This window comes from Alligator sinensis, unplaced genomic scaffold (genome assembly GCF_000455745.1).
Source record: "Alligator sinensis unplaced genomic scaffold, ASM45574v1 scaffold865_1, whole genome shotgun sequence".
Lineage (NCBI taxonomy): Eukaryota > Metazoa > Chordata > Crocodylia > Alligatoridae > Alligator > Alligator sinensis.
The window spans coordinates 1,271,534-1,278,820 of NW_005842146.1; the positions used below are offsets into that span (position 1 = coordinate 1,271,534).

A 7,287-nucleotide genomic window follows, 5' to 3' on the forward strand; every position below is an offset into this window, starting at 1 on the left:
ATAATGCCCAGCTGTTTAAACAACAAAAGTTTGTTTTTTACTGGAGTTCAACTTGTCCATGTGCATTTTGACAAGTTGAGAGTACACTACTGAAAGCACCAGCAAGGTGCACAATCCAAGTGTACTGGACTCAAACAATAACTTTCCCAGTAGCTTAAGGACATCTCTTAATTCTTAAACAAACGTATGATTCAATCTTAATTAAGCAAACTTCAAATATTGGTGCTAAGCATCTCTGGGATATACGGTTATTTCTTTTCTTATTTTATTTTAAATACATTAATATCACAGTCAATGATGGAAGGGGTAAAAAGCATGTATATCACAATGGTACACTTCTAATTTGGCCTCTAGATATTCTTTAGAAAAAAAATAAAAATAAAGTCTGCAATAGGGCTGTAACATCACAATCTTATTTTCCAAGTCATTTTCAATATTATTCCACTTATGAAACCTGGATATCAGAAGCAGAAAGATTTGAGTGCTTATAAATAGCCTCATTTCTATAAAATAAAGAGAACTGCAAATGCTACATAGAGAGATTAGGGCTATGCAAAACAGCACTGTTCCACTTCAGCTTCCATTTTGATGTTTCATTGGAACACTGTTTCATTTTGAGTTTTGTTTCATTTTGAGAGCACTGTTGCATTTTATTTTGTCAAAACCGTTTTGCTGTTTCAACATTTTGCCCATATGCTATAATGGGGAATCATGAAAATGCCTAAAACGCTCTCATTTCTTGCCCGAGTTAGATAAAACTTACAGGGACAGTAGCCCCTTTGGAGGGCATGATGCCTGCCAAGTTTCAAGTAGATAGGTGCATAGGTTTCTAGGGGACTGTACCTCAAGCTGTTGACAGCAATACTCCTGTCATTTGCCAGCAGCAGCAGCCTCCTGTCATTCAGCCCACAGATCGGGGGCCTGCCTGCCTCCCTGGGAGGGCTTCAGGGATGTGACAGACTACTCTTGGGGGTAGAGAGTAGTCTGCCTGCCCCTATCTGCCTGCCAGATCACAGGATGCTGCTGCCACCTGGGACTGGTGCTGGGCACAGCGTGCGCCCAGCACTTGAAAGATTGGTTGCAGGCGGCTGAACCAGCCTCCTGTCATCCAGCAGATCAGGGCCCCGCACCCCCAGGAGGAGTCCAGCACAGCCCTGCCACCCTCCTGGGGATGCAGGCAGACCTCCAAATCTGCCTGCCAGATGACAGGAGGCTGCTGCTGCTGGTTAGGACCAGCACTGAAGTCAAATAAGCCTGGCTTCAAACCTCAAAATGTTTCAAAACATTTAAAATGTTTTGAGTGTCCTTGTTTCATTTTGAAGACTTTTGTTTCATTTCAATTTTGCTGTTTTGAGCTCAAAATGCATCGAAACAGCTTTGAAATGAAACACCTGGTGAAATTTCTCACAGCCCTAATAGAGAGGTGACAGTTCATCTAGGATAAAATTGGTCCAAACCTTAATTATATGCAAACCCAAACCAACCTTAACCTTTTGAAGATTTGAATTGGTTAAAAAAAAATAAAAATAAAAATAACATAGCTATCTCCCTTCACAATCCTTTTATGCAAGATAAATTTGCAGAGGCCATTAGATATAACCATGTCTGTGGGAGTGATCATGGGCACAGTTATAAAGGTATAATTTTGTTGCCCCACACCGGTATTCTGTGTAATATTAAATAGGTTTCTGTCTAAGTCATGTTTTGTTCAGTCCAATTTGACTCAGATTTTGAACATAGATTGTACAGAATCAAGCTTTAAGTGCTTTAAAAGTCCAGTAAGACAGATATATTCTGAAAAGGATGAATCATTGCACAAGTAATGTCAACATGAGAGTATTAGCTTTCTTGAGTATTGGATTTTTTTTCCTGACAGTGGGATGTTTTTGAGGTCTATCTTACAAAGAATAGGGGATGCATCTAAACCTAGTTGCTTGCCAACCCAGTTAGGAGGGATTATACCCATGTTTGAAGGGGCAGGTGACAAAAGCCAACAGAAAAAAAAGAGTTTTATTAAGTATGGCAGGGATATGGGAAACAGTAACAACATCATGAGAGAGACAGGAGGAAAAAAAAAAAAAAGAGTGGAGCAACACACTCAACATCTTAGATATCCATATACTAACACTAGGAAAATGGAGCATAAACAGAACAGACATACGTCTTAGAGCAATACTGAAATTACATCTTAACTAGCATCACAAAGATTTGGTGGGATAAATCTTAGGACTGAAATATTGGGTGAAGAGTATGGCAAGCCAGTAGTGGGTGTTCCTGTGCTGAGGCACCCACCTCACTGTGCCCCACCAAAAACCAGGCTTCAGATGCCTCTCCACAGGTTCCAACTTCTGACCAACCCCCTTCCTGGAGCACACCCACAAGCCTGGGGTAGTGCCGCCACCACTCAGACTCAGGTCTCTGTCTGTCTGGGCCCTGTGCTGCCTAGGATACACAGGCCCTGTAAACCTTGGGATGTTGGAGTGAATCTATTAGCCTGAAGCTTAAGAAGTAGCCTCCCTTGGTCAGCCAAGCCAAGGGAGCAAGAAGGCCTGCCCAATTCCTCTCGAGCATGTACAACACTGCTGGCTATAATGGACAGCTTTATTGGGTAAAGAGGGTAGGCATGGGGAGGTATACAAGTTTGAAGAGTAGCAAGAGAATAACCCTGAGCAAACAGAGAGGCTTGGTAGCCCTTTGATATGCAACTAGAGTACATTAATCTGAGTTCCTAGTTAAGTTTCTGGTAAGTTACTCACTTCTGGATCCCGAGTATGAGAGATGGCTTGCAGAAGTCCATGATGCTCAGTGTGGGTCCCCTTCTTCCTGGAGAGGATAACTTAAATAGACCTTCTGACTTCATCACTAAGTTCCCATCAGAAGCAGTCCCATTGGCTGCTGACCAGTGCTTCCCAATGACACACAGCTGACCAGAAGAGAGAACCAGTCACATGACCTGCAAGGGCGGAAAACTTGAGACAAAGGGAGCAGGTTCCTCCTCCCTCAAGAATGTCTCCAGCCCAGGTCAGAACTCAGTGTTAAATTAAGCAGATCAGGGAAGGGTGGCCTGCTCACAGCAGTGAGCCAGATGGAGGGATGATTCCTCCACAAAGAACATTTTTTTTTTCTTTTAAAAAAACTAAGACAAAAAAAAAAAAAAAAAAAAAAAAAAAAGAGTGTTGCTTTGTATATCAAGAATATCTGTGCTTACTCTGAAGTTGATGTCTGAAAGACTTGATCGTACATGGAGGTAATATCATGATAAGGATCTGTACTAAACTTCCAAACCAAGAGTAGGAAGTGGCTGAGGGGCATTTTTTTGTATTTAATCCAGATTACTGCTGGAAAAATCAACAGGACAGGACACAATCAGTCCAAGAGGATCTTGGGAGGTAGTGAGCACAACCTTTTGTTTGAAGACCACACGTGAGGAAATCATAGGTAAAGTTTCTACATAAATAATTCTAATAAAATGTACAGGGGAGCTGAGAGATAAGGGAGAGATTATATTATAGATTGTAATACCATTGAATGCATCTCACAAGGCAGTAGTAGAATGGAAAATATAGAAACCAATAGGGCTGAAGCAGGAGGTTTATAGTGATGTGAAAAAGGACTCATAGAACAGTGGAAATAGGTATGCATTTCTAGGGATGAGTAAAAAAGAAACAACACAGCCACAGGGACAAAAGCAGGAAGACTATAGCACAAAGAGTATTACGCGTAGTCAGTAAGACTGTGAGAAGCTTCAGACCCTGATTCGATTTGATGGAAATTCGGCATGATTTGGTGGCCATATCTCTGAAGCTGAATAAAAATCAGAGAACTCTTTAATCTCTCCAAATCAAATCAGAACCCTCTGAATCAATTCGGAGAGATTCAGACAGAGATAGCTTTAAATATTTTTTCTACGTACCTCTAGGTAGCAGGGGCTTGTGAGTGCTGTGATGCTGGGACTCATGGAGTGTTCCATAGGAGCACGAGGGTCCTCAGAGCACTTGGCAGCAGACCTGGAAGTGGACTGGAAGTACTTCTGGTCCACTTCTTGGTTCACTGCTGAGCACGTGGAGGGGCCCTCCTCACTCCTGTGGGATGCTCCATGTGCCCCAGAATCACAGTGTCCACGAGCCGTGCCTGCTACCTCAAAGTATGTGTTAAACCCCGATGCCATTTGGTGCCCAATGACTAGGGAGATGCTGGTCCAGTTGCTCATGAATCCCGGTACTCATTAGCCAGAGCAAGCAGGGAGCAAACACCAACACACATTGCTCGCAACAGCTTTATTCAGAATGGAGACAGGTTTGGACAAGGGTCCCTCACAGAACACAGTCTGTGAACCAGGGGACCTGCACTGAACACTAGTTCTTTTCACATTTTATACACCTTGGTTCCTACATATTAACATTTACTCTGTCTTCAGCCCTCCTTTGGTTCCACCCATTTTTTACTCCCATCTCAAGCTCCACCTCTGTTTACTTCATTAGCAAGGTATTGCCTATGCATTTCCTTCATTTACATGCCTCTCTGCTAAGAGCACATGCGTAAGACTTTGACTCCTATCTTCTTTTGGTCACTTGCAGTTTCTTGCTGGCTCTTTCTGGTTTTCTTGCTGACTTCAGCACCATCTCCAAGGCCATATTTCTGCTTTGTCTCTTGATGATAGCTGGTCAGCTGCATCCTATTTCTACCCAACACATCATGCACTTTGCATCCAATCCTTTTGTTAAGAATCCACTTACTTAAGCATTAGCAAAGTTAGTTGCTTTTAATATATCATTCAGCCTTGTGACCAGCGACTTTTGCAGAGGTTCCTTTTAAAATATTATCCAGCCTTGTGACCCACAGCTTTTGCTGAGACACAGGAAAAAGCCTTCATTCAGCTGCACACCCAGTACTCCCCAAAATTCATAGTTACCCTAACAGTATGTAGAAAAATCTTGTAAAGCTGTGTCTATGTCCAAATCACTGATTCTCTGAATCAGCATCAAATCTTCAGATTTGGCCGAATCAAATCAGGGACAGTGATCTGAACCAGTGAATTGAATCACAGTCCCTGATTTGGGCCAAATTGGAATCAATAGGGCCCACTTCATACACCCCTAGTAGTCAGAGGCATAAAGAGCAATTAGAAAAGGTTACCATCAATACATTTAGAAGAGAGATGAAGGAAATTATAGATCCATTATTTTTAAAGGATGATGAGAAAATAACAGTTGATGGAGAGAAGGCTAAAATTTCCAAAGGCCGACGTAATTCCATGCCCTCCCTTCATCCCTCTCCCTGTATTTTCATTTGTGAAAGATTTGCCAGTATTTTGACTTGTTGTGCTGATTGGGATGGAATGGCATGGCATAGGAATATTTTTTTTTCCCCTAAAACTTCAAAAAAGCTGCAAGACTGTGAAAAACATTTTCTGTGTAGTTCAAAAGGTACCTGAATTATGCTGTCATCTCTTTAAGTATTGAACAGGAAATTTGCACTGACCATTTATGTCCCATTTTTTTCCATGCAAGTCTTGTCATTAGGGCTATGCTTTTAGAAACTTTCATGACCACTATATCTACCTATTTTAAAAAGAGAAGAAAAAAATGACATCTAACGAGAGAACTAAAAGGTTTGATTGAAATACTTAACAGATCTATTATTTATTGCTTTGAAAGCTCTCCTTTTAATTTTTTCCATATTCTGCAGAATGGCACCCAATACTGTTTTCAAGGTTACTGCAGGAATAAACATGCACCGCCTACAGCAGTATGAATATTCATATCAAAACACTTAAAGACAAAGCACTTAAATGAAAATATGAAGTTTAAGTATAGATTGTTGCAGGAAATGTACATGAAACAGAAAATGACATATTATTTATATAGTTAAATACACCACAAGAATCATGTCTGTGGTCTTTTGTATTAAAATACTAAGAGAAAAAAAAAAGTGATTTACTCCTCTGTAGGCCCGTGCGAGTAGGCAGGTATTCAATCCAGCTTCGGATCCAGCCGCTTCAGATGCCAGTAATCCGATTCAGAGTGCCGGACTGGGTTACTGCTTTGATCCGGCCGAAGTGGCTCTGAAGCTTCGGAGCTGCCTTGGAGATCCGACCTTAGGTTATAATGGGGAAATCAATGGAATACCTATAACTTTGTTGGTTTTTGTCTGATTTGGATGAAACTTGCAGGAGTGGTAGCCTATCCTGAGAAAATGATGCCTGCCATGATTCAAGAAGACAGGTGCAGGTGTTTCTGGGTAACTGCACCCCAAATTCTTGAAAGCAAAAAACTCATGTCACATGTACATATTAAGCCACAGTGGGGTAAAAACTACATGGGTGGTAATCCCTGATGAGGCCATGAAGTCTGCAAAATTTCAAAGTGATAGGTGAAGGGGTTTGGGAGAAACTGCACCTCAAGCTGCTGACAGGCAAAACACATGACATGGGTGACCCTGTGTGTGTTAAAGTGCACCAGGCTGAAAACTGCAGGGGTGGTGGCCCCTGATCAGGCCACAAATCCTGCCAAGTTTCAAAGAGATAATTGCAGGGGTTTGGAGGGAACTGCACCTAAAGCTGCAGACAAGCAAAACTCATGACATGGGTGACATTGTGTGTGTTAAGGCACAGCAGGGTGAAAGCTGCAGGGATGCTAGCCCCTGCTGCAGCCCCAAAGCCTGACAGATGTCAAGGAGATAGGTGCAGGGGTTCTGGGTCCCTCCACCTCTAGCTGCTGACAGACAAAACTCATGACATGGGTGCTTGTGCAACTGTTTCTGTCTTGGGGCAGTTGATTGTCTGTATTGATTATTTTGTCTCCTTAGTTTGTGGTTTTGTAGGTGTTAATCATTGCTCATTAACATCTAACACTTGTCAACAGAGGCTACCACCCCTCCAAGTTTCATCCAAACCAGACAAAAAAACAACAAACTTATAGATATTTCATTGATTCCCCATTATACCCCATGGCCGGATCTCCAAGGCAGCTCTGAAGCTTTTTTGAAGCAGTTCAGAAGCTCTGAACCACTTCAGAAAGCCTAAGGAACCAGCGCTTCAATCTGGACATACTGCTTCAGATGTTGAAGCATCCAAAGTTTCTCCGGATCCGAAGCTATGCACAACCCTACTCCTCTGTTAAAAACATTCTTTTTAATAAATGGAAGATGCCAAGGGGCAGCAATAAAAATCACTCTCGCTTATTATGGCTCCTGTGAGATTTCAAAGACAGAGTCCATCTGGGTGTGTACCATATTTTATCACATACAACACACCGACACACCGCATCCCCCCCCCCCCACCCCCAC

The 7,287-nt window shown here is 42.2% G+C and overlaps 1 long non-coding RNA gene across 1 annotated transcript in view; it reads right to left on the reverse strand.

Annotated features, from left to right (window-relative positions):
- LOC102376542 overlaps positions 1-7,287 on the reverse strand; it is a 17,844-nt gene that overhangs the window by 8,592 nt on the left and 1,965 nt on the right. Inside the window, exon 2 of the long non-coding RNA XR_324052.1 lies at positions 5,941-6,096. This is a non-coding gene — a long non-coding RNA (uncharacterized LOC102376542). The remainder of the gene's footprint in view (positions 1-5,940; positions 6,097-7,287) is intronic.